Source organism: Lontra canadensis, unplaced genomic scaffold (assembly GCF_010015895.1).
Source record: "Lontra canadensis isolate GAN:19392208 unplaced genomic scaffold, GSC_riverotter_1.0 scaffold67, whole genome shotgun sequence".
NCBI classification, from domain to species: domain Eukaryota; kingdom Metazoa; phylum Chordata; class Mammalia; order Carnivora; family Mustelidae; genus Lontra; species Lontra canadensis.
Genome location: NW_022631061.1, coordinates 2,632,245 through 2,659,341, shown reverse-complemented (window position 1 = coordinate 2,659,341; position 27,097 = coordinate 2,632,245). Strand labels below are relative to the sequence as shown.

At 41.8% G+C, this 27,097-nt stretch overlaps 1 protein-coding gene and 1 long non-coding RNA gene across 2 annotated transcripts in view; both read left to right on the top strand.

Annotated features, from left to right (window-relative positions):
* Positions 1-25,988, top strand: part of LOC116880703 — a 115,269-nt gene extending 89,281 nt beyond the window's left edge. The window contains exons 2-3 of the long non-coding RNA XR_004385253.1: positions 23,373-23,430; positions 25,840-25,988. This is a non-coding gene — a long non-coding RNA (uncharacterized LOC116880703). The remainder of the gene's footprint in view (positions 1-23,372; positions 23,431-25,839) is intronic.
* Positions 25,989-26,398: 410 nt separating this feature from the next.
* HMGB1 (high mobility group box 1) overlaps positions 26,399-27,097 on the top strand; it is a 6,249-nt gene continuing 5,550 nt past the window's right edge. Inside the window, exon 1 of the mRNA XM_032880001.1 lies at positions 26,399-26,559. The gene's annotated coding sequence lies outside the window, so the exon portion shown is untranslated. The remainder of the gene's footprint in view (positions 26,560-27,097) is intronic.

The window sequence follows — 27,097 nt, the reverse complement described above, 5'->3', positions numbered from 1 at the left end:
AATGAAAGTTCTGTATCCATGTATATCCACGTATCACCATAATCTAGATAACTGTATTTTTAATAAATTATATATACAATATTAAATATATTTAAAATTTTCAAATCCACTTACCGGATCTTGATGATGGTTGCACAGACCTACAGATTTACTGAAAATCATTGAATTGTACACTTGACACAAGTGAGTTTTATAGTATGTGTGTATATATATACAGTATGTACATTGCATCACAATAGAGCCAGTCTTAAAATCCTATATAAGAAATTCTGTGTAAAGAAACAAAACGTGGTGGGGCGCCTGGGTGGCTCAGTGGGTTAAGGCCTCTGCTTTCGGCTCAGGTCATGGTCTCAGGGTCCTGGGATCGAGCCCCACATCAGGCTCTCTGCTTGGCAGGGAACCTGCTTCCTCCTCTCTCTCTCTGCCTGCCTCTCTGCCTACTTGTGATCTCTGCCTACTTGTGATCTCTGTCTGTCAAATAAATAAATAAAATCTTAAAAAAAAAAAAAAAAGAAAACGTGGGGCACCTGGGTGGCTCGTGGATTAAGCCTCTGCCTTCGGCTCAGGTCATGGTCTCAGGGTCCTGGGATCGAGGCCCTTATCCGGCTCTCTGCTCAGCCAGGAGCCTGCTTCCCCCACCCCAACCTGCCTCTCTGCCTACTTGTGATCTCTCTCTCTGTGTCAAATAAATAAATAAAATCTTAAAATATATATATATAGCAGAAAATACATTGAACTGTTAACAATATTATTTATGTATATATTATTATAAGAGTTATAAAGGGAAGAACTGAGATGGGGCGGACCTTCTGGAGGACAACTTTGATTTTTTATTCTATGTATTTCTGTATCTGAATGTTTTATAATGAGCCTATATTTGTGTATTCTTATATATTTTTCATCTGTTTTGTTCACTGCTGTTATTCTAGCACCTAGATCAGTGCCTGCATGTAACAGAGGATCAATAAATATTTGTCAAGTGAATGGATAAGTAAATTACATTATGAATGTGGAAACCGAATAGTGTGCATGATAACTTGATAGGTTTGTGTATGGCTGACTCAAACTTGCTAATTTTTAAAATCCACTTCCAAGATAGATTTATGGAAGTGGTGCTTTCCAGCAATTTGAGAACTATTCTTGGAATACTCTGAATGGATCCTGGTTTAAAAATTCAGGCTCTGAATTTGATTTTTGGCTGCAAAATTTGGCTATGAAAGGAGTTTCCACAGTATGTCTTTTAATCAATCTGTTATAAAGCATGAAAAATAATTTTTCTTATCTAATACAGGAAGATGAAATGCTGTAACTGAGGAAAAAGATGTGATTGTATTTGTATGAAATATTACTTTTGAATTACTTGATTAAAGTATTTCTTGGACATTAGGAAATAGTGAAAATACACCTATCTGTAGTTTTCAGTCTAGGCTAAAATACGTATTTGAACTTTCCCTTCCCAGAAAAATTTGTTTTATGCTGGAATAATATGTCTTTTTTACTGTCTAAACATGGTCACTGATCATGTTATGATAATTTACAGTATCTGAAATGTTTTATCTTGTTGTTTGCTAAAATGGAAGTTTTTTGCTATCTTATTGCCTTTGTAAGTATATAAAATAATGTCTTGAATTTACCCTTGCCTTTTCTCTAAAACAAAATTTCTTAAAGCTTTTGGAGGCCATAAACCCCTTAAGGATCTGAGAGAAGTGGTGACCTTTTGCAGTAGAAAAATGTACACGTTTGAAGATGGTCCACACCCCAGGTTAATAACTCCTGTTCTAAATCATTCAAATGTATGGAAGTATCCATAGATTTCTTCACACCCATAGTTTCCATTTATACATTTATATGTACATTTAATTAAAAGCATGTAATTTAACTGAGGCTCCTAGCTTTTGCATTGATGGTGACTTTCATCTTTAACTTGTCACTCTTCAAACTAAAGAATTCCTTGATTAGAATATCATACTCACTTCTCCAGATATGAGCTATCCAGGTGACTCTAGGATGATTAGCAGATGGACTTCACATTCACATTAACCAAACACAGTGGCTTGGGACAGAATTTAATTATGTTTAAGTGAATTCAGTTGTTTTCTGAACTCTCCAGATAGTCATTACATAATTATTTAAAGGTAATAGAACTAAAGACTTGGCTTCTCAAGGTTCTTTATTTTTGGTCTTATGATCTTAAGAAGTTCAAGACTAGCAACTCTAGTTTTGAAAGAAGAGGGAACCTACAATTAATGAAAGGTTATTTCTCATACTTTGTGCTCTTGTGAGAACAAGCGAGGGGTATCGTGGCTTTTAAAAGTGGTTTGGGGAATGCTCATGATAATGGAAAAATCCACGTTGGGACTGACCATGAGGTTTCATGAAAGACAATGATACAGAGAAAAACTCTGTTCAGAACAAGGAAAAAGAAAACCAGGGAAGGCACTGGATTAAGGACCAAGGATGGGCGCCTGGGTGGCTCAGTGGGTTAAAGCCTCTGCCTTCAGCTCAGGTCATGGTCTCAGGGTGCTGGGATGGAGCCCCATATCGGGCTTTCTGCTCAGCGGGGAGCCTGCTTCCTCCCCCTCTCTCTGCCTGCCTCTCTGCCTACTTGTGATCTCTGTCTGTCATATACATAGATGAAATCTTAAAAAAAAAAAAAAAAAGAAAAGGATCAAGGACGGGTGAGAGCAGCAATTCTTGAACTGAGGATCCAGAGACATTCTGGTAAAGACCACCTAATCTAGAGATGAGAGATTCAATGGGCCCATTACAGTACCAAGCGTGGGTCTCATTTCTTCTGTTAGCAGGGAATGTGAGGGGTTGGAGGATTACTGACACTGTCTTTAGGGCAAATAATTTGTGTGAGTTCCTACACTAAAAAACTTCTCTAGATTTGTGATACTTGGAGCAAAATTATTGGAATTGTATCTGCTCCATAACGAGACATGAAGGGCAGGGGGACCCTAAGGGGATAGAGTGAATAATGATAATCTTCAGAGGATAACAAACTCATACCCCCAGCAGCTATTACTCCTCTCAAGTCTTTCCCACTCCTGATGGATCCTAACAGAATAAGCAAAAGTATAATGAGCAGATAAATTCCAAAAGACCATTGATTTGGTCCAACCAATGGTCCTTATTGACCTTAGGAAATCTGTTTTTGTAGATTAGTGAAAACAGAGTTTAAGTGGTGAATCCGAGGCGGGAATGAATGTTAGATAATCATTTGAAGTGTTCAGCAAGTGAAAAGAGAGAGATGGGTTGGTACAGTGCATTTGAACTGAAATACCTCTTGCACATTGGAGAGTCCTGGTTATATTTAAAGGGAAAGCGGAAAGAGCCAATGGATAGAGCTAGGGGATAATTTTAGAAAAAGAAGAGGTGACTGAGGACCTTATGGACTCTCTTTAGGATTGAAAGGAAGGAAGGCCGAGGAGGGGAAGGAATGGTTTTCCTGTGTAGGGGAATATTAGCACTGAATTTGTAAGAGTAGAAGAGACGTTACGTACAAGACTCGGGGAATGATGAATCTGTTGGTGGTGTGTCTGAGGACGGTGGAAGGCATGTCTTTGTGGAAGAACAAATGACCATCAGCCTGAAGTTGACCATGAAGGGAAAAAGTACCAAAACTTTGTTCCGTTGTCTTTCCTTTTAACTCAGAGTTTCAAGGAAATTGCCAGGAAAAGCAAGCCTTCTTTTCACCTGTTGAATATATTTTACTTTACTTTTGAAAATCCAACAAAAATAAGCAATGCTCCCAAAGAATCTTCTCCCCCTGATAGCCTAGCTTTTTAACTACACAGAGAGAGCAAGCCAGGAGACTGGTTGATTGGTCCATCCCTCTGCATATTTTTTGGTAAGGCCTTTATTAGACGCAGTGTCTGAACTTCCAGTATTTTGCATAATGCATTTCCAGAATATGTATGTTTTATGGTCGTTGCCAACCAATTTCTGCTTCTAATCACTTGCAACAAATGCCCAGTAGCTATCAGGGACAGCACTGACGGTGTGAGGAGGAGGCCCATGTGTCAGATTGTATGTCTTGGTAGATTGTCGAAAGGCAGTTACTAGGGGCTGGAGTTTGGTAAGGCACCGATAGAAGGCCTGAAGGAGGCCTGAAGGGTGTGGTGGCGACCTGCATTTGCTATCAGGAGTAGTAAATATTAAATAAATACGCAAAACTGGTGAGGACAAAATTCTCTCCTATCTCAGCTCTCACTGTCTTCTTTCCTTTGCCTACCCCTTTCTTCAAGTGCCCAATGGCGCCATCAGAATTTGTTTGGGAAAAAAAAGCCTAAATGTTTGAATTTACTGCAGGTTAGTATAGCATCAGTTTTGGAGATAAAAAATGCTCATGACATGTTAGGCTGCAATTCAGTAGTAAACCGGCAGAAGAAAGGAGACGGTGGTCCCACCTTCCATTTATGGGATTATATTGTCTTAGGCATCCCGTTTTGAGAGGGACCCTGACCAACTTGGGTCACAATCAGAGAAGAATCGCTAGGGCCGCCATGTTCTCTGAGGAATGAGCAAAAGCTTGGATAAGGAGGGCCCAGTGGCCATCTTCAGGTATCTCATGCGTTGTCTGCCATGGAGAAGAGAGAAGTGGTGTTATTCAGTGTCACTCTGGAGGGCAGAACTAGGAGCAATGGAAGGAATTGATGAGGAAATATGTATTGGATTAAAATAAGAAAAAATTGTACTGATCAGAGTCATTCAAAAGTGGAATGGGGAAAAAAAATTTCAGAACGGCATAAGACATTGGATTCCATTTTAGTTTGAAATTGTGCCCCAAGGTCTTCTGAGTAACAGAGGGACCAGATTGTTGCTTTAGCAAAATGATGCTGGCAGTAGGGTTATAAGATGTATGAGAGAAGAAGGCAGTGAGAGCCAATTAACAGACCATTGAAATAATCCAGGCGAGAGCTGATGAGACCTGAAACTGGAGTAGTAGCATTGGGCACTCAGAGTTAGATGACCTATATGTCCAACAACAGGTGACTGGGTCATCAATTCGTGCTGTGTACATGCAATGGAATATTCCACAGCCTTAAAAAGGAAAGAAATTTTGACACATGCTACAACATGGATGAACATTGAAGTCAAATAAAACCAGTTATGAAGGACAAATATTGTATGATTCCACTTATAAAGGGATCTCAAGGAGTCAAATTCATAGAGACAGAAAGGAGAGTGGTGATTGCCAAGGTCTGGGGGAGGGAAGAAAATGGGGTATCCTTGTTTAATGGGGACAGAGTTTTAGTTTGGGGAGATGAAAAGGCTCTGGAGATGGATGGTAGTGATGGTTGCCTAACAATGTGAGCAGACTTAATGTCACTGAATTGTACACTTCAAAATGGTTAAAATGGTCAATTTTATGTTATGCACAATTTTTAAAATGGTCAATTTTATGTTATGCACAATTTTATGTTATGCACAATTTTATGTTATGCACACTGTTCTGAATTATTTTAAAAGAGAGATACATTTGACAATAACGGTCAAGGTGTGAGGGAGGAATGAATGTGTGGTTGCCAAGCTGTCTAGCTGAGCTGACTGGGTAGAGGTGGGGCCATTAGTCAAGAAGGAGATCATTAGCCAAAAAAAGAGAGAGAGAGAGAGAAACAGGCTTGAGAGGGGCTATGAGCTTGTTTTTAGAAACATGAAATTGGAGTGACCTGAAGACCATTCAGGTGGAGATTTTTTTAAATAGTCTGTGGAGTTTATACAATATAAATTGCCTCTAGAGTGTATAACTCAAAAGCCTTTTGATGAATGCATGCACCCATGTATCTATCACAACAAGATACCTAACATTTCTATCATCCCCAAAGTTTTTTGGCCTCCCTGGTCCCCCTTCCATTCCTGCCCAGACAATGACTGATTTGCTGCTTTCTGCCATTTATAGATCAGTTTGCCTTGTTTTAGAATTTTATATGAATGGAATCAATCATACACCACCTAATTTTTGTGTGTCTGACTTATTTCTCTCAACATAGTGATTTCGACAACCATCACGTTGTTACACCTATCAGTGCTTCAATCCTTTTTATTACTGACTGATAGTCTACTATCAGCACGACTGGGTTGTCCATGCGTATGTCTCTTGTTGGGCATTTGGTTTACTTCTAGTTTTTGGCTATTATAAATAAAGCTACTATCAACATTCTGTAATGTGTTTGGGTACATGTCCCTTGTTCATTTCTCTTGGGTAAATAGCCAGGAGTAGAAAGAACAGGTTGAATGGTAGGTGTACCTTTCACTTTTTAAGGAACTGTTTGTTTTCCAGAGTGTTTGTGCTATCTTACGTTCTTATCAGCAGTCGTTCCATACTTTCAGCAGCGCTTGGTATTGTCAGCTTTTTAACTTTAGCCATTCTAATTGGTATGTGTTGGTATCTCGTCGTGGTCTTCATTTGCAATTTTCCCTATGACTAATTATATTGACTATCTTTTCATGTCCTATCAGCCACTTGTCTTAACTTTATTTTGTGAAATGTCTGTTCAAATCTCTGCCCACTTAAAACATTGCATGGGTTGTGTCCCTCCTATTGAGCTATGATCTTTATATATTCTGGATACCAGTCCTTTATCACCTTTATGTATTGCAAATCTTTTCCCATTCTATGTCTATCTTTTCATTTTCTTAAGAATTTCTTTCTAAAAGCAAACTTTAAAATTTTGATAAAATTCAGTTTATCAATTTTCTCCGTTATGAAAGTTTGGATTTTTTGTCTTCTTCAATATTGAATAGATTTTCTCCTCTGTTTAGCCCTAGGGGCCATCTACTTTCAGGTTTTGCATTTAGGTCTATCATTAATTTTTAGTTAGGGCTGCCTAGGTGGCTCAGTCGGTTAAGCCTCTGAATTTGGCTCAGGTCATGACCCCAGGGTCCTGGAAAAGAGCCCTGCATTGGGCTCCCCGCTCGGCAAGGAGTCTGCTTCTCCCTCTCCCTCTCCTCCTCCCCTGGCTCATGCTCTATTTCTCTCTTAAATAAATAAAATCTTTTTAAAAAATTATTAGCTAATTCTTCTAAATGAAGTAAGGGTCAGTGTTCATCCCCTCACCCCAATATGGCTAAGTAGTTGTCCAGAAGAATTTATTAAAAAGATTTTCCTTTTCTCCATTGAATTGTCTAACCACCTTTGTTGAAAATCAGTTGACCATTTATATGTGGGTCTATTTCTGGAGTCTCTATTCTGTTCCATGTGGAGGTATCTAATGAGATGATTGAAATAAGGAATTAGAGATACTTTTTTTTTTTGCTGAACACTAGCTGTGTATCTCTGCCCAGCCCCTGGAGAAAATCATCTTTATTTACCACTGTCAAGTTTGCTTGTCAATTCTTAAATTCTTGAGTGAAATACATATTTCTTATGGGCTGACATTAGAGATAAGACCTACAACTATAAGGTAAAGGAAAACATGAAGACTTAGACATAGACTTGGTCAAATGCACCATGTCACAAAGTATTTGGGAGACCTTGTGGTTTACAACATTAAATTTACTCATGTATTATTTCTGTGGACAAATTTACAGGTTAAAGAACTGAAAATGCCTGAAGACAGCTAAAGGATCTGGGAACTTTCTCTGCAAAGACAATCAGGAATCTGGACGTTGGCAAACTACCCAGCCTTTTCTTATTCCAATTCATGCCTCAAAAAGTCGTCTTTCAGGGCACCAGGATCCCTGGCCGTGTTTCCCTGGCGTTGGTGTAGATGTGTGGGCCTTTCTGTCTCTAGAGCCCCAGAGAAGCAAGTGCTTGGCAGAAGTGAATTCAACCACCATCCAAGAATAGTGCTCATCCCATGTCATGGTGGTTAGAGAAATACTTTTTGTTCCTATCAAGGGTCTCCTTATTTCCCTCTATTTATCTGGGTATAAATGGCCTGAGGAAAGAAGGACACTAGTTCAAGTTAATATAAGTAAGAGTTTGAAATAAATACGAGAGCAGTTTTGAGGACATAAGGGTGGAAGAGACGAAATTTGAAGTTCAATTTTAGCGGCTCATTTAAAGGGATAGAAGAATATGTTGAAGAACGTGTGTTCAGAAGCATGGGGCCTGGAGACCCAGAGAGTCCAAGTTTGTATTCTGACTTGGGCGCCCATCTTAGAAAGGTTAACCTCTCTCCCTTCTCTTAATGAGAGCTACAAGTGCTATTATTAGGAGCAGGACACGAGATTCTTCACTATGCTTATTTGATGGCAAGTAAATTTAGAAATATATTCTAGACAAATCTTTTCCACTTACACATGCAGTGTTTTTTTGCCTTCACACTTTAAATTTTGACCCTCTCTCCACGACTACAATCACATCTTCTTGGCAGAAAAAGTCAGTCAACTTGGGAATTAATTTTATAGCCTTCAGCAAGAGGTTTTCAAGGTGCCTGGAAATTAAAGTTACAGGGTTTGGAACTGTTAATGATTTTCTGAAGAGGGTCAAATCCACCATTTGCTAAGCCTGATCCCTTAAAGGTCCTCGAAAATGTAGTAAAACTCCTAGGCTGTAAAAAGAAAGGAAAAAAAAATTTTTTTCCCAACGTTTATGTTTTTGAATATGGGCTGTGGTGAATATTTGCACTGAATGTTCATGTTTAACCTTTTGTCTAATTATTGGAATTCAGATCCTCTGCTTAGGCTATGTATGTGTGTATATGTATATATATATATATATATATATATATATATATATATATATGTTAGGTGTGCAGAAATTTTATAGGTATCTTTAAGTTTCTATAATTGCAAAAGTCATTAGCTGCCTTTGAATCCCAGTGAGCCAATGGATGCTTTGTAAGCACGTTTATTCACAACTAGTTCATGATTTCCTACTTTGCATACTCTGAATCTGAAACTTTTTGTAGTTTATTTCCGTAGCAATTTTAATCCATTTCTTCATGATGTTGCAATAACTATCTTAGCATCTAAATTAGAAAATAACACTAATGCTGGTAGTAGTTTGTTTTGTTTTATTGAGAATGATAGTTTCCAGTTGCATTTTTATTATTTCAAGTTTGCCAGTAGTAGGATATAATTGCTTCCATTTTGGACACCATTTAATGTATTAAACATCAAGTTTGTAGACCACCTGGTGGGTTTGCTGGGGTCCAAAGGTTACACAACAATTCTGTAACTCTTGAAAGACTTTGGCAACATGTTTTTTCCCCTCAATTGTAAATCATTATTTTGTGAGGAAATCTAATTAGAAAAAAAAAATGGTTCCTTCTAAGTGCAGGCCCCTCCATTCAGCCAATAAAGAATTTGTTTGAAAATAATTCCCAGCTTTTAGAACTACTAAGAGTATAAATTTTTTCCCCTTTAATTAGTATCTTAGATTTTTTTTTAACCAATGCCAAATGCAATGTGAGCTCAAGTTTTTTAGTTCAGTTCTAAACTTAGAACCCGTGATTTTCAAGTGGGTTCTAAATTTGGCAAAATGTCTTCTCCCTGCCATAGTAGCTGGTGTTTTCCCATTCTTAAGGGTTCATACATCTTATTTTCTAAGCAAGCAAGTACTGTTTTTCTTCACTTTTTAATAATTTTTTCCCATTTCCCTTTTAGGGAATACCAAATGTGATGCAATCTTTTTTAGACTGTAAAATAAACTAGATATGGCAGCTTTTTGAAAGAGAAGGGAGAGTGGCAAGGGGGGGTGGGTAGTCATTTAGCTTCTTCCTTTCAACGAAAAGATAAATAGCATATGTCTTAGATACCGAGTTCTATGAGGTTTATGTATAGGTTGGTCGGAATCACGAAGTCAGAATTCAATTCAGATACTCCTCTTTCCTGCAAATTTCTGCATACAGACAAATGAGTCCCTGCTCCTTTCTGAGAAAAACGTGGGAAAGAGCATCGCATTAGGTCACCCCTTTAAGACGTGTGTCCTACGAAGCCATCTCCTGCATTCTGCTCTGTGCCAAACACTTACTCTCTCCCCTTGCAGATAGGGACACCAGGCAAAGTACTCAAGGCAGAAACCTCTGGGTGCAGCAGGCGGGCGGGCCCCGGCCACCTCAGAGTCAAGGCTGACAGTGTGGAGACGCTGTTGACAGTTGAAAACAGCCCCTTCCTCATTCTGCAAGGTGTCCGAGGAAAGGACACCCAGACCTGTCCCCAAAACAGGCACACACACATCCCCCACTCACCTGCACTTACCTCTGCCTATCAAGCTCCAGGCCGGCCTCTCTCACTCTCATGGCCCTCATATCCCTTTTTCCTCCCAATTACAACCATCTTTTCACGAAAAGATAATGAGCCATGAAAGGAAAGACCAGCATGAAGAAGGGGAAACTGGGCTCTTTTCCCCTCCAGGGCCAAACTTGGGAATTGGAGGCCTCGGCTGCACACATCTATGGCAGCCCGTGTCTGTCTGTCTGTCTGTCTGAGCAGCCTCCTTTTCTCCTCAGGATCACATTGTTAAGGCATCTGTGTCCAGGCCCCGCCACCGCCCCCCAGCACAGAATGCAAAGCTCGAAGCTCGAGCATGCTCGGGAGTGTTTCCCAGCACTTCCTTGGAGATCTTGGCAAATGGCATCCCGCTCACTCAGGTCTCTCCAGCCCAGGCTCAATTCTCTGCTACACTTCTCTTCAGGCCTCGTCTACCAGGTGGAGGCCTCCAACAACAAGAGAAGCGACCTTGACCGTCTCGTCCAACAGGTTCCTCTGCTTTATTCTCTCTTGCTTCTGCAGTGCCAAGAGAGGAGGACTGGAATACTTAAGATATTTCCCACTCCCAGTCTCCCTGGGTACTAAGCATTCTGACAGCCAGACTCCGGGCAGAGGCAGCAGCAGAATTTTCTGGGGTGGACGGCCCTCCCATCCTCCATCCTCCGCCACTGGCAGCTGTCTCCCCTCCCCACCCTGCAAGTGTTGGTAGAATTCCATTGACCTCAACATTCCTAGAGTGGCTGCAGTTGGCTTGGACATCCAACCTTGAAGGGAATGCAGCCCAGTGAACCAGCCTGTTACGCTCGGCCCCCGTGGACAGTGTGGATCCTGCAGTCTAGGGAATAGGCACTCTGAGGGGAAATCTCAGATCGGTTTATAGATCCGCAGGTCACCCAGGCCAGTCTCCTGCCTCTGAGCCTGGCCCAAAGGGCTATTTTGAGAGAAAACACTTGCTCTCTCCCATGCCAGCCCCCCAACTGTTAAGGTCACTGCACACAACATTCTGGTTTTTCTTCCCGATATATTATTTGTCTGGCCTCTCCTCCAACTTTTCTATTTTGGGTCTCCATCATCTGTTGCCATGTTTTTATATTAAATAATCAAAAGAAAAGAGCACTAATTAGGCGAGGGGTGAGAAGCCTTGGGTTTGCTCTCTTGTTCTGCCAGAGGGTGACCCCTGGCAAGGCCTGGTTCCGAGTTCCCTGGGCCTACTTCCTTCATCTAGAACATGATTGCGGGGTGGGGCGGGGGGAGCAGCTGAATTTTATTACAACCATGTTCTAAAAGTCCACGAACCTTCTTTAAACTGCCACTTAATAATATAGTAGATGGACAAGAGTGTTGAAAGCACTCCCGTAAGATAGTCATTTCCCTCACAATTGTCCCTGTTACTGTGGTCACACGCTGAGGAGCAATGCGATTTCTAGTGTTCCAGGTTTGCCTGCTTGTTCAGTCTCTTCATGACCCAATTAACTTCCTCTGGTTCCCTCTTTTTCCTCAGCTTTACTGATTGCAGATCCGTTGTCTTTTATTTTTCGTCTTTGTACATCGACTTTTATTTAGAAAGCCTCAGAATGCTCAAGCGTCTTTGCTACCCATCTCTAGACACCCCAGCCCCGAAGAAAGCAGTGTGGACCAAAGGCCAGGTTAATGGTGTTTTCCATTTGTTTCTTCATGGTACTCTGGTCTGGAGGTGTTGTGATGGCAGCCGCGCCCCAAGGTGGGGACTGTTGCAGCTACCAACCGTGTCTCCCAAGACGCCTTTCCTGTACTATACATAGGAGCTCACAGTCCATCATCTTCTAAGTACATCTGAAATCTTGCTGCCCAGACACTTTACTCTTTGCCCCATGAATAGCCATCTTCCACTTTTTGTCTGTTCCCAGAGCTTTGAGAGATCTTTCGGTCTACAGAATCAAAGACTCCCTCTTCTGTGTATTGCCACTTGCGTGTCATTTTCTTAAATGCTGGGGGGAAAAATTAAAACAATAAACTCTCAGGGCGCCTGGGTGACTCAGTCGGTTAGGCCTCCAACTTTTGATTTCAGCTGAGGTCATGATCCTGACTATGATCATGACCATGATCGTGAGATGGAGCTCCAAGTCAAGCTTGTGTTCAGTGCAGAGTCTGCTTGTCCCTCTCCCTTCCCCTCTGCTCCTTCCCTCACGCTCTCCCTCTCTCAAATAAATAAATAAAATCTTAAAAAATAAATAAATAAAAAGATTGGGGGCACCTGGGTGGCTCAGTTGGTCAAGGGTCTGCCTACCTTCAACTCAGACCATAATCTAAGCCAGGGTGTTGGGACCCAGTCCGTCACTGAGCCCTGCATCTGGCTCCCAGCTCAGCGGGAAGTGTACTTCCCTGTCTCCCCTCGGCCCCTCCCTGCCTTGTGCTCTCTCTGTCTCTCTCTCAAATAAATAAAATCTAAAAAAAAAAAAAAAAAAAAAAAAAAAGATTCTGTTCCTCTGCCTCTGCCCCTCCCCCCTCTAAAAAATAAAATTAAAAATTAAAAATAAAATCTCATACTCATCCTGATCTCTGGGAGAGGGTAGCAGTTGGTAGAGGATGTGGGTGAGGAAGAGGTGAAGATCCTTCTTGAAGGATGGGAAAACAGCATTTCATTTTACCATGGATTTTACTAGCAGGTTATACAGTAGTTGGTGGCAAAGTCATGATTAGACTCACATCTCTTCATTACTTTCTCCACTTTCTTTTCTGTAAGCATTTATTCATGACTCAGGTGGCTCCTAGAGGATAGTTTCTAGGCTAAATGCTGAGAAAAATGGTAAATAAAGCATGTCCAGCCCTAGAAGGACTTATACACCAGAAGGTGGGCAGTTGCAGGCCTGAGTGAGAGCTGAAATAGGAAGGGGCTCAGAGTACTGTAAGAGCTTTGCAGGGAGTTGCACACCCAGGGCTGGGTTCAGATCGCAGGGGTCAAGGGAGGTTTCTGGGAGCAGTGTCCTTCAAAGCTGAAGGACAAGCAGGAGTTGCACAGGTGGACGATTATCCTAACTGAAGAACTTGAAAGTGGCTGAGGAAGCATATGGTTCCCAGGACCTCCCAGTGGTTCAAAATGGCGGAAGCACAGAGCATAGCGCTGGAGGAAGAAGCAGGTGCTGACCATGAAAGGCCTAGAATGCTCTGCTAAGGAGCTTGAACATTCCGCAGACAATGGGAGGTCCTGGAGGGGTTTTTTAAAGTAGGGAAATCTTATGATCATATTATCCTATTTAATTTAAAAGAAAAGCCACCTGGAATTTTCTAAAGCCAAGGCCCAAGGACATTAGATAGTTAGAAAATGGGGCGCCTAGGTGGGTCAGTCCGTTAAGCCTCTGCCTTTGGCTCAGGTCTTGATCCTGGGGTCCCGGGATGGAATTTCTCTGATAAGTGGGGAGTCTGCTTCTCCCTCTGCCTCTGCCCCTCCCCCCATTCATGTCCTTTCTCTTTCTCACTCTCTCTCTCAAATGGATAAATAAAATCTTAAAAAAAAAAAAAAAGAGAGAGAGAGAGAGTTTGAAATTGTTAGAGTAGACCAAGCAAGAGACAGTGGGGTCAGCTGGGAGGGTGGCCTTTGAAATGGAAGGAAGTGGGTAGATCATAAATGAAAGAGGCAGGATCCACAGGACTTGATGGTTTGTTGATTATTGGGAGTTAAGGAAAGGAATCAGTGATGAAATGAGTGGGCTGGGGGGCCAAGGCGACTGAGCTGGAAAGCACCACAAGCGGATGTTCATGGGGAGAGCAGAGGTGAGTGAAATCCTAACTCTCAGGGTTACCCTAAAGCATTATGGAGTTTCTAAGTCATGGCACACCTGGAAGGATGAGGGAAGAGTCTAAGAATGAAGTGGGTTTTCTGTGCCTACTTGGCCTACTTACCTCTGGAGCAGACTCAAGGCGCTACCCCCTGGCTCTGACCCACCCTCTTCTGGTCCATTATGATTCCTCCTCAATAGCTGATGAAGAATAGTCAGTTTCCTCATGTCCCACAGAGACCCTGGAAGGAGGCAGTGCTGTTCCACTTTTGCTACAGCTGTCATCTTTCTACCTTTGGAACATCTCTCTTGGTGATTGTTGGGTTTTAGTGCCAAAGCAGAGAATATAAGGAGACATCCTTACAGGGTGTCATGACTTGGGAGCCTGACACACCCAACTGGATAAGCCTTCAACAACCCTAATAGTTCCATCCTCTGTAAAAAAAGGAAAGTCGCCCCAACTCCAAGGACTTGCTGCAAGAGTTATCAGGAAATCAAGCATGCATGGTGCCCAGCGGATGGTAGATGCCCGATAAATCTTAGTTTCTGCCTCCCCCGCCCCCATCCATGGACGCTTACTCTCCCAACAGCACGGCCTTCTCACTCTGATCAGGGAAGCTCCATGCTGCTCTGAACTTTACCATCCTGCTGATAACTGGTTTGCTGTTGTCCTTGCTTTTAATTTCGTAGACAATGGAGAGAAAGAGGGAGAGAAGAGAATAGGGGAAGGGATCCAAATCCAATTTAGCAACTTTTCTAAGTGAACGGAAGTTTTGCCTGAAAGAGTTCCTTCCAGCGACTGACATCAGTTAACCTGCGGCTTTGTGACAATCATAGGTGTCTATGGTAGCACACTCAAGACTAAGAATACTTGAATGAAGCTGGAATGTTTGGCTCCTGGGTAAGATGGTAGCTTTTTTCCTTTCATAGGCTGATTCTGCCCCAACGCTCTTTGCGGCTCTGTTGCAATTGGCATCTCGGTTTAGAAAAATGCAGGTCTTCTGCCTTGAATCCACTCCAAATGGTTCAGCTTTTGGAGATACGGATGTAAATTCTTTCTGATTGCTCTTCCTGGATATAGATAGCATCTACCCCTGGCATTTATGGCTCACAGACTCCCTCAGGCCACCTTTCTTAGATGTTGGATGGATTTAGGGAACATTTCTGAGTGGAACACTCTGGCACTGGCTTCCCCGTCCACAGCGTTCTCCTACCCCTTCATCTTCTGTTGTTCTAGCAGTTCCTCTTCTAATCTCATTTGCATTATTTTGCTCCAAAACAAACAAACAAACAAACAAAAACCTTTGAGAAAGATTAGGAAGTGCACTTTGAGCCACTGAAGATTTTAAGAGCTACATAAAATGTTCTTTGAGTCTTCTGCCATTAATGAACATATAGCTTATGAAAACCATTTGCCACCATATACTGCTTACATCAGGACACATTTTCTTTTCTTTTTTTATTTTAAGGGTTTAATTATTTATTTGACAGAGAGATATCACAAGTAGGCAGAGACAGGCGGAGGGGGAAGCAGGTCCCCGGCTGAGCAGAGAGCCCGATGCGGGGCTGGATCCCAGGACCCTTAGATCATGACCCAAGCTAAAGGCAGAGGCTTAACCCACTGAGCCACTCAGGCGCCCCAGGACACGGTTTCTAACTGCCAGAAGTCAACATTTCTGTAGGTAAGGTAAGAAAACACAAAAGGAAAAAGATTGAAGAGACTAATATTCTACCTCTTTTAAAAGAGAGGCTGGAAACCAGAGACATAGCCTCTTCAAAATCTATTCTTCTGCGTGGGATGAGATTATTAATTTCCTTAGTTACTATTTCTCCCTGAAGTGTTGAAATAAGTGCCTTTTGATGCCTAGGCTTGAGAAAAGCTTGTTCCCCAAAGCCACTTGGCAAGTGTAAATCCCAGGAACTAGGTGCTTCAAGCACAGTGTTTGTGAAGCAGCAACTATTGGTGGGAGAGAAGCAGGGGGTGGGTGGGGGCAGAATAGAGGCAGCAGGAGGGGTGGGGTGGGAATGGAGGGGAGAGAAAGGGACTGAGGCAGGGAGGGAGGGGGAGAGTGACAGTACAGGGAATGGGGCACAGGGTGGAGGAGGCCAAAATCTAGAGAGCGAAGCTCCTTCCAGAGACCTCGAAGCCCTCTTCCTACCACCACCAGTGTCGGCGGGGGAATCTGCTGCTTCTGTTACATCTGGGTACTTTTAGGCAAATCCAAACTGGTTTGTTGTTGCTCTTGTTCCAAATATGAAATCTAGATCGAATTCCTTGAATTCAGCGAGCACACGCTTTGGTGTCAAAGTAGATGTTCTGCACAAGAGCAATGATAACACTTTAAGGGAGTTTATGAACTTTTGTGATATCTTGGCCCTGTGTGAAGGAAAAAAATGTGTGTTTGCCTCAGAAAGCATCTTTGTTGCCACACAAGCGCAACCATTTTGAAACCTGGCGTTACTGTTTGGACGTTAAAGATTTTTAATAAACTATGTGAATCAAAATATGAATAGATTTACAAGCTTACGAGCTATAACAATACCTCACACAGTAAAAAGCAGAATGGAAAATCCTTTAAAACAGCGGTTCATAAAAACATTGCCCCAAATGATCAAGAGAGGGGCCACCCTGAACAGAATTGAACACGAAGCTGCCAATAGCAACCGGTTTTGACCAACAAAAATGACAACATGATAATATTTTGCTGCATGTCCCTAAAGTCAACATACTAGAATGTAATTTAATCTATGAAGGGAAGGGAATTCTAGACATCATTTCCTTAAAATTGAGTATGAACAATGTGGTAGGTATGGACAGAAAGTCAAATCTCACCTTTACATTCAGTGGACACTGAGCACCTGTGATGAACGAAGTGCTGGAGAAACAGACTAAGAGCATAATATGTAATATATTTATATAGGTTACAAAATATATGATCATATATTGTTGTTCTATGCACAACACTATAAAACCATTGGAAAGGCAGAACTCAAAAATGAAAGAAAGCTCCACCAAGTTAAGAAGTACAAAAGGTTGGGAAAGTTTTAAAGGACTGGTTGGATCATAGCAGTAGAGGTGGGGGAAGGACACTACCAGCCAAAGAAACATCGTGATCTGAAGCTCCAAAGTAGGAGAGTACAAGGTCCAGGTGGCTTGGAAAATAGGCGAGCAGTGGAAGGGGAAGCGGAGAGAAATGTGCTTTAATAGGGAGGTCAGGTGAGGACTATGTAGTTAATTTGGATGAAAATTTTGTAATTAAGTGGAAACTTTTTAAGCAGTAGCATTCTATGCATTAGGAAAATATTAATAATACCAGTTTTTAAAATGATCTAAAATAAACAGCCAACATCTGTTGATCATCTATAGTGTTCTAAGCAATTTACATACTAGGCTCAGCTCTTTTGGTATATGAGTTAATTCAAACTTCACAATTCCCCTTTGGAAAGGGGAGTATTATCCATTTTACAGGAGTATTGAGGCTCAGAGAGGTTAATTCACTTGGTCCAAGGTGATGCAACTAGTAAGTGCCGGGGTCAGGATTTTAAACAGTGGGGTCTGGTTCCAAACTCTCCTTCCTGAACCACAAAATAGCAAATGCCATAACTAGATTTGGGGCTGATAAAAAAAAAAAAAAAAAAAGGAAATGATTTAAAGCATTGTGACATAGATGTTACAGAATTTAATGTGAGGAAAGAGCTAACAGGGGAATCACAGATTCCCAGAGTTGGAGCTAACGTGGGAAGTCAGAGTGAGTGGGGAAATCTGAAAGAGGTGTACTCTAGAGAACAGGTAGATGAACTTGAGAAATTGGTAAGTGGTGCAGTCCAGGAGAGAGCCTTAGGCTGAAAGGGAAGTTTAGGGTCATTTACAAAGAGAGCTTAGGGCTAAACTGTGGGGCTTGCCTAGGTCTCTAAGCAGAGAAGCAGAAAGCTGACTAGGGATTGACTTAAGGGGAAAGAAGGAATATCCACTAAAGGAGACAGATCAGTAGAGATGAGAGGTAAAAGCTGTTTCAAGTAGATGCTGATGACTTTTCTTTCCACCTGTTACCTAATTCTGATTTGCATTATCAGGATGGTCCCCTTTTGATAACAGTGGATATGCCTTTACTTCAAGGCTATGATAAATGCACATGACTTATGTGTATACAATACAACGTACTATATACATATACTATATATGGTATATTTTATATATAATACTATATTATGTATAGTATATATGGTATATTATATATATAATAATATATAATTATATATATTTGGTTTATTTTCTCATAGGGAAGTGCTTCTAGAGTAATGAGGTCTGAATTTTTCAAAATGATCTGAATCTTTGAGTCCTTTATTAGCAAACTTCTTCTTTTAAAAAACTGGGGCTTTTATTTCTAATTACAGAAGATATAGAAATTGATTATAGAAAACTGGGGAAATACTGGAGGAAATAGGAAGGAAACAAAGATAACCTTTCACCAGAAATTAACACTATTAACATTTTTTAGTATATCCTTCTGTTCTCTTTTGGATTTACATACACGCTTTTTTCTAAACCAGGGATCCTTCCTAGGATACTATGAATATTTCTCCATGGCATTGAATTTAGTATTTGTAACAGCTGGATAGTGAGTGGCATCATGGTAATCTGTCATAAGGGCGGACCAGAATTTATTTCACCAAGCCCCTGTCATGGGTATGTAGGTTGTTACCATATTGTAGATAATGCTGCAGTTCCTTTTTTTTTTTTTTAAAGATTTTAATTTTTTTGACAGAGATCACAAGTAGGCAGAGCAGCTGGCAGAGAGAGAGAGGAGGAAGCAGACTCCCTGCTGAGCAGAGAGCTCAATGCGGGACTCGATCCCAAGACCCTGAGATCATGACCTGAGCCGAAGGCAGAGGCCCCAACCCGCTGAGCCACCCAGGCGCGCCCCTGCAGTTCCTATTCTTAATCAAACTTTGCACTTTTTACTTCTTTCTAATTATTTCCTAAATATTTCCTAGAAGCAAAATCACTGGTCGTAAACCAAGAATGTTTCCAAATCAGTTCCAATTCTCAGTGTGGTATCAATTTGCTGGTAGTACTTACCTTAGAATATGCTAAATCGGGTTATGTCCTTCCTACTTCCTTATCCCCATTCTTGCAAATCAAAACAAAACCTTAGAACAAAGATCAACAGGGGCACCTAGGTGGCTCAGTGGGTTAAAGCCTCTGCTTTTGGCTCAACTCATGATCCCAGGGTCCTAGGATCAAGCCCCGCATCGGGCTCTCTGCTCAGCAGGGAGCCTGCTTCCTTCTCTCTCTGCCTGCTTCTCTGACTACTTGTGATCTCTGTCTGTCAAATAAATAAATAAAATCTTTAAAAAAAAAAAAAAAACAAAGATCAACAGCAGCCTTTCAGAAAAAAGCATACCTGTGTTTTTGTCAATCTTTTTTTTTTTTTTTTTTAATTAACATCTTCATGAGCTGCAGGCATGGGTTAGCAATCATGGTCTATTGAGCCCCACAAGCTAGGATGGCTCTTCTAGGGTTTGATGATGTGCAAGCATCTCCTTGGCATTTCCCAGAGGCCTCTGGCCTGGAGCACTAGTTTTTGTCTTGGTCCTCCCTGGCAGAGCAAAGCACTCCCCTTTCTTGTCCCCAGAGTCTTTCTTTGGGCTTGGGACAGTCCCATAGTCTTGGTGCCAAACTCCTTTGCTGTGCTGGGGGCGGAGGGGACTCTGGCTGCAGGTTGTGGATGCTGGGCATATCTCCTGGTCTGCCCATCCCCCTTCAGCCCCTGTTCAGTCAGCCTGCAGCACCTGCACTTGTCACCTAGAGCTGCTGGTACCCTTGATGGGAAACGGGGATCATTTACTATAGTTCTAATGCGGGGTTTTACCAACTTTGGGGCTCCTTGATGGGCCGGGAAGTAAATTTAGGATTTTAGGGAAAAAAAATCAGACTCTATCACAGCAGTGGTAGGTATTGTCTCATGAAACCTTTCCTCAAATGTTATATATACAAACTGTATTGGTCCTATTCAAAAACTTTAAAGCCAAGGCTATAAACTCAGGTCAGGATTCCTGTGAGATTATGAGGTATACTTCAGTGGGAAAGTGTGATCTTCTTAAAAATTTTATTAGCTAAGCTAATAACTGGAAGGTCATGTGACTTAATGGAGAAAACTTGAGCTTGGGGGTCAGAAGTGGGTCAATATTGTTCCTTTCTCACTAGCTGTGTGACCTCAGGCGACTTAAGGAATGTCTCTGAGCCTCCTTTTCATGACTTGTAAAAAAAACAATAAGCATCCTGGCCTGTAGGATCACTATGGAGGGTTAAATGAAATGACTGGTCTATAGCGCTCCCCACACAGGAAACATGTGATAAATAAAGCTTATTTTTCTAGTCTTTCTTCTTCTATACAGCACAGTCAGACTCCTCATTCCTCGCAAGAACACATGCTACCTATGACATCACCAAAAATGGTTCTGTTTCTCACCCGAGGGACCCCTCTACTTCAGTCTCCTGCTCTCTGTGTGGTTTGTCGTGATAAGAAGTGTTTCCTACGAAAGGAATTGTTCATCAAAAAAATTTTAGAATCACAGATCCTAGCCATAAAATAATAAGGACCCAACTTAGGACTTGCAAGCTCAAGTGTCTAGCCTTGGTCACCCGCCAGGCAGGAAGCATGAGTCGAGGAGGAGTCAAGTAGAAAGCTTAGGTAGTGGTGGGGATTGTGGCCCGACCACAGGAGGGACACCCCCTTCGAGGGAGGCAGCCCTGATTCATGTTGCAAGATTGTCACCCTGTCGAAGTGTGGATGCAAGCTTATCAGATCTCTGATTTTACAAAAGACGCCAAATATCTGGACTTCTTCAATGTGGAAAAAATCCAACTCTTAATAAACACTGTGTTGGCTGAATGAAACATCCGTGTATCTGATGAGGCCAGCGGCCAGAGGCCGGCCAGTTTGCCCTCTGATCTAACTTTATGGCTCACCTGACTTAGTCCAGTCACCCCTGGACTAGGCTCTCAAGGAAAAAACCTCCCAAGGTACCCCTGGAAAATGCTCTTAACATTATTTTGTAGCAAAAGTACAGTAAGCACATAATCTGTAACTCCAATAATAGATGAAATTTACACCTACTGAAGAGGAAAGCCACCATTTTCACAAGGTGTTCAATAGCGGGAGCAGCAGCAGGGAAGGACCGGGCAAAATTAGCTAGTAGGTAGTATTCTTTCATCCCCTCTACATTTGTTTGGTTAACCAAACCCACCGCTAAAACATTTATTCCTTTTTTTTTTTTAATAGCTTTATGGAGCTATAACTCACAATTTAGTGATGGTTGGCATATTCACAGGGTTATACACCCATTACTATAATCTGATTTTAGAACATTTTTGTCCCCATAACCATTAACAGTCACTCCCCTTCCCTCCAACTCCCAACTCCTGGCTACCACTGATCTACTTTCCATCTTTATAAAATTTCTGCATTCTGGGTGTTTCATGTGGATGGAGTTGTACAATATGTGGCCTTTTGTCACTGGCTTTTTTCACTTAGCCTCATGTTTCCAAGGTTCCTCCATGCTGTAGCACGAGTCGGTCTTCGTTCCCTTCTGTCGCTGATAATATCGAGCCGTATAGATGACCACATTTCATTTATCCACTCACCAGTTGAGGGGTATTGGGTTGTTGCCACTTTTTGATTATTACAAATAAGGCTGCTATGAACGTTCATGTGCAAGTTTTTGTGTGGACGTGTTTTTGTCTCTCTTGGATACATACCTAGGAGTGGGGATTGCTGGGTCATATGGTAATTCTGTGTTTAACCTTTGGAAGGCCTGTCAGACTGCTTTCTGAGGGAGCTGCACCGTTTTACACGCTCACCCCAGCCGTACATGTTGTTTCCAATTTCCCCACATCCTTACCCACACTTGCTGTCATCCCTCTTTTTGCTTACAGCCAATCTCGTAGGTGTGCTAAAGCATTTATTCTTAAGGTTTATGACGCTTTCGATACAGCAGCTGAAGTTGGTCTGTGGATGTGTTTCTTGAGATCAAGATCTCCAATAGTGATCTTTTTTGAACTAGATCATCATTTCCTATAAAGTTTTACTAATAAGTTTTCCCCTCCTCAGGTATACCATTCTTTCACTAGGCAGAGAATTTATTAAGAAAAGGTATGATATCTCCTCCTTATTCACCAGTGAAATATTCCAATTCTAGAGATATTTCTGGTATATAACAGTTTCACGACTGTTCTTTCTTCCTCGGCCCTCAGTGCAGCCCACAGCTGAAGCCATTGTTTGCCCACGTGCAAGCCACATTCAGACAAAACTCTGGCTGGGGGCAGAAGCACTTAAGCAACTCCAGACCAGGTCCCCCTTCTACGCACCCTGTCAGATACCGCCTCTCTGCCCTCCACCTCTGGTCTTGCTTTGTGCCTATCCTGTAACACCCTTTCAGCTTAGATAAAGTATCACTAGTCACAAGAATTGCGGAAATGGAGCACAGACCTTAGGGGCTACCTAGAAGTCCCTGCGTGGGGGATTGGGAGGCTTGGAACTCAGTGTCCTAACTTGTGGTCCAGACTTCACAAACCTGTCTCTTCTTTTCCTGAATTCCTTTCTCCTTTATTTGTAGCACCCTTGGGTGGGGGGGAAAAAAGGCTTTGAGTATGTATGATCCATAGTATGGCTGACCTCATCAGACATTTTGGTTTACTATTTCTACTCTTTTTCAGAACCTGACCCTTTTCAAGAAGGAGAGACAAGAGAATTCACATAGCTTGAATTTAGGACTTATTCCATTGGGAAGGAATCAGTATCCTTCAGCCAAAAACTTAGCAGCCCCATCTGCATTATATATATATATACACACGTATATATATATTTATATAAATTTATATATAATTATACACATATATTTATATATTTATAAATATATATTTATATGATTATATAAATATATAATAAATATATATCTATATAAATATATAATAAAATATATATTTATATATAAGAATAATAATGATATAAATATATTATAATATATAAATATATTATAATATATAAATATATTATAAAATGTAATATGTATAATATATTACATATTATATATATTTTTATATATAAATATAAATATATATATACATATATATTTACATTAGAGTTAAGCTTCAAAGGCCTGTTAGAAGCAACCTTTGGGTATACATTCTTGCGGTTTTCTGTGATAAATTCTTATTTGGCTTGCCATAGTTCATGGTATCCAACAAGGAATGACCTTGGTCTAGTTGGAAACTGCTATAAATGCTAAAAATGTATGCATCTGCCTAAATTCGAGATCCCCTCCAGTCCCCCAACCCCACCTTCCCCCTTTTAAGGTATAAGAATAAGATGCAGTTGGCACCTATCCTCATCTTAGTATCCTAACATTTACTTATTACTTACTATTCTATTTTCCTGCCTTCTGATTTAGAGACACCCAAATGCTTATCTCCAAAGATGGAAGAGGAAGATTAAAACAATAATTTGCAGTAAGTATTCTTTCAGCTGTTAATTCATTTATTCCACAGACTTTATTTAGTGCTTGCTAGGTGCTTGGGATACAAAGATAAGCTAGGGTCCCTGCTTTAAAGGGATGCAGTACAGTAGGACAAGCAGACACAGAATGGGATAGTACACTTGTGAGCACGGTAATTAATGTACAGAATAGTATGGGGTCAAAGAAAAGAAGCATTTCATCTATCCTATAGGAGATCGAGGCAGGCTTCAGGAAGGATGTAAACTATATTAATGAAAATCTATAAATCAATTAGCTAAATCAGGTAGGGAGAGAGTGTTCAGGATTTTAGAATTAGTTATCTTTGTAATTTAGAATAAAATACCCAATAACTCTAAAGTAAAATTTATGCTAATTTCTGGCCAATGACTCATGTTGAAGAAGCAAGGGTTCTAACATCATGAATAAGTGAACATCAAGGTTGCAGAACTAGAGCTAGAAGTTTGTAGGTTTATTTAAAAGTTTCCTTCCTTTTTATGTTTTACCCTCCCTAAGTTGTGGAAAAACAAATATGAGAAATGTGCCTAAGTGGAGCTTTTTATATTCTTATCTCTGACATGGCCTCTGTTACACTTGGGAGTATATAAAGGCATCATCACTAGAATGGATGAAAATTAGTGTTGAGTCTTTAGAAAAAAAAAAGCTTAATTAGATTTGCAACCACTGCCCTCATATAAAATTAAAATGATCAAGAAAAACTCAAGTTTAATTGCACTTGATGTTTTTCTAAGTCATGGGTTTGAAGGGATCAACATGACATTGAAACCTTTGGAAAAAAAAAAGGTTAATCTTTACAACAACCCAGTAATCACCTCCATTTTATAGTTGAGCCACTTGAAGCACAAAGTGGTTAAAAAACCCAGAATTATACAGCTGAGTAGCATAGCTGGGATTTGAACCCAGGTCTGTTTAAATCCAGTGCCTATTACTTACTATACCACTCTGCTTAAGTGGAAACCTGTGTGGACCCGTTGCTTTCCTGTGGTTCTGTCACCATGAACTTAGCCTGGCAGGAGTAAACTGTTTTAGAAAACTGGTAAAAGTGTGTGGTTGGGACAGTGCAAATCCAACATTGCTCCTGAAAAATATTGATGATGCTATCTTCAAATAATGGTCAAATTTCGATATCGTGGATGCCATTTAAGATGTCAACAATTTTTATGACTATTTTGCAATATAGTCACTGAGAATGTAAAGCAGAATTGAAGTAAATGTCTAGATTTGAATAGAGAGCAAAATTTGATTCATAGAGGAAGTAGACAAGAGTAAATATGTATGAAAATAACAGAAAAGTTAACGTTAGATGTTTACTTTTTAATTACTGAACGTACATTATACTAGTTTATATATTCTTTAATATTATACTCATTTTCACATGCAGGTGTCACGCATTGTCCATTCAACAAGACTATAATCCCTGAGACCAGTCATGTATTTTTTTTTCAAGAAAAGGAGTAAGCATTAAAACCATAGGTCAGGAAAGGTTATCTGAGCCTATTCTCAAACAGTTTAATGAATGGGAGCAAATACATTAGGTTATGGATGCTTGAAGTGGCTGTAAGAAATGAAATTAACATAAAAAGTGATTTATTTTAACTTTGATCTATTACATTGGGAGGAATTGGCTGGTGGATTTAGAAGTGTATAAATACACCAGTAGAGAGTGAAAAAGGGGAAGTCTGTTATAACTGAATAGGGGTGTGGTCTGCTTAGGCTAAGGAGGAATAGATAATAGGTTCATGAAAGACTGATAGAGCTATAGTCTTCAGAACTGGCCATTATAGCTAGTACATTTTCTTTACAGACATAATAAGTATGCCTATTAATACCAGCCAGCTAGGTGAGTTTAGAGAAACCACAGCCTGTGGATTTGGGCATATGCACTCTCTGCCTGCATCTAATCCTCGGGGTAACAATATACCTACAACTGCTGTAATCCTAGAGCAGTTACATGGATGCACTAAGTGGTGTGATGGGAGGGAAAGATAGCATCACAAGGATTCGTTTGATTATAACAGTAATCCACACCAAGTCAAATAAAATAGCCAAACAGTTAAAAATGTGGTCTCTAATGAATTTGCTAATTCTAGCAGGCCCTCACAAACATTTCCTGCTAGAGTGCCCCATATCAAGACGAAGTAGCTGTGCTTTAATTACATGGATTAATTATTTGATTTCCAGGAAGTTAAAACAGTGCTTTGTATTTAAATAAAAAGTTCTAGACATGCTGTGAAACTCGATCAAACCAAGAAAAAGAGTGAAACTGAACGCCTGTTCAGTGAGTCAAGATTTCAGCTGCTCAGCAAGCTTGATGTTACGGGTTATGAGCCCAGAAAAGGGGTATTTTAAAACCGGCTGACTGGATCGTGTCACTTTGTTATAGGAAAAGCCCTGCCTTTCCAGAGATCTAAAGTGTAATGAAACCGTATGCTGTTGAGGGGCTCGAATCTTGGCTGTCTTCGCCCCTCTGCACTAGCGGATACCCCAATTTTCAGGGGACGTGATCTCATACTGTCGCCCTCACTTTTGAAGGTCTGTTAAAATTCTGGGGTCTCTTATCTCAATGGCTTTGGAAGTGAGTTTGGGGTAAGAAGGGGGGGGGAGGCCTGTGAGTGTCTCTTTTGCCTGAGGAGTTGGAGACACTTGTGGAAAAGTCAGGCCCTTTTCGCTCCGGCGGCCGCTCCGGTGTGGGGCTGGCTTGGGTTAGACACATGCACACATACACCATAGAGCTCTGCTTTCCCGTAGCAGCTGCTGCCTCTGCCTCTGCCTCTCCCGCCTCAGCCTCTTTGCCCGGCATACACACACATTCAGATTTGCGCGCTGTTTCAATCCTTGATGACGTGTCCCCGGAGACAGCCAATAGCAAACGGGCTCTGGTCAGGACAATGGGAGGTATCGGGCCAATGAGCGAGCCCCGTGAGTTGGCGGTAGCCAATAGGAGCCGCGCTGGCTGGAGAGTAATGTTACAGAGCGGAGAGAGTGAGGAGGCTGCGTCTGGCTCCCGCTCTCACAGCCATTGCAGTACATTGAGCTCCATAGAGACAGCGCCGGGGCAAGTGAGAGCCAGACGGGCACTGGGCGACTCTGTGCCTCGCTGAGGGTGAGTCTGGGGCAGCGCCGCGGCGGGGAGAGCGCCTCCGGCAGCTCCCCACCCCGCGCGGTGGCCGGATCCCCGCGGCCGGGAGCCGGCGGGTCAGGATCCACACAAAGGCAAATGAGGGGGGACCGTGGGGGGAACTGCGCACGGAGCGAGCCTCTTCTTGGGCGCCGGGAGCCCTGCCCCGCGCCGGAACCCCGGCCCACAGGCTGCCTGAGGCGCTGCGAACCCCGAGCCCCGCGAGTTTCCACCCCCGGCGGCGTCCGCGCTGACTGGCGCAAAAAAATTTTTTTAATTAAAAAAAAAATTTTTAACGTGTTTTCAGCCCCCGGGCCGAATGTTCGGGCGGCCGGCGTTCGCGGGGGGCGGCGGGCGGCGGGGCCGGCGGCGGGAGGGCAGGCGGGCGGGCAGGCGGGCAGGCGGCGGCGCTTCACGGGCTGCATTGGCCGCCGCAGAGAGACGGGCGCCGGTGGCGAGCGCAGGCGGGCGGGCGGGCGGACGGGCGCTGCGGGCGAGGCGGCGCGGTGGGCCGGGGGCGGCG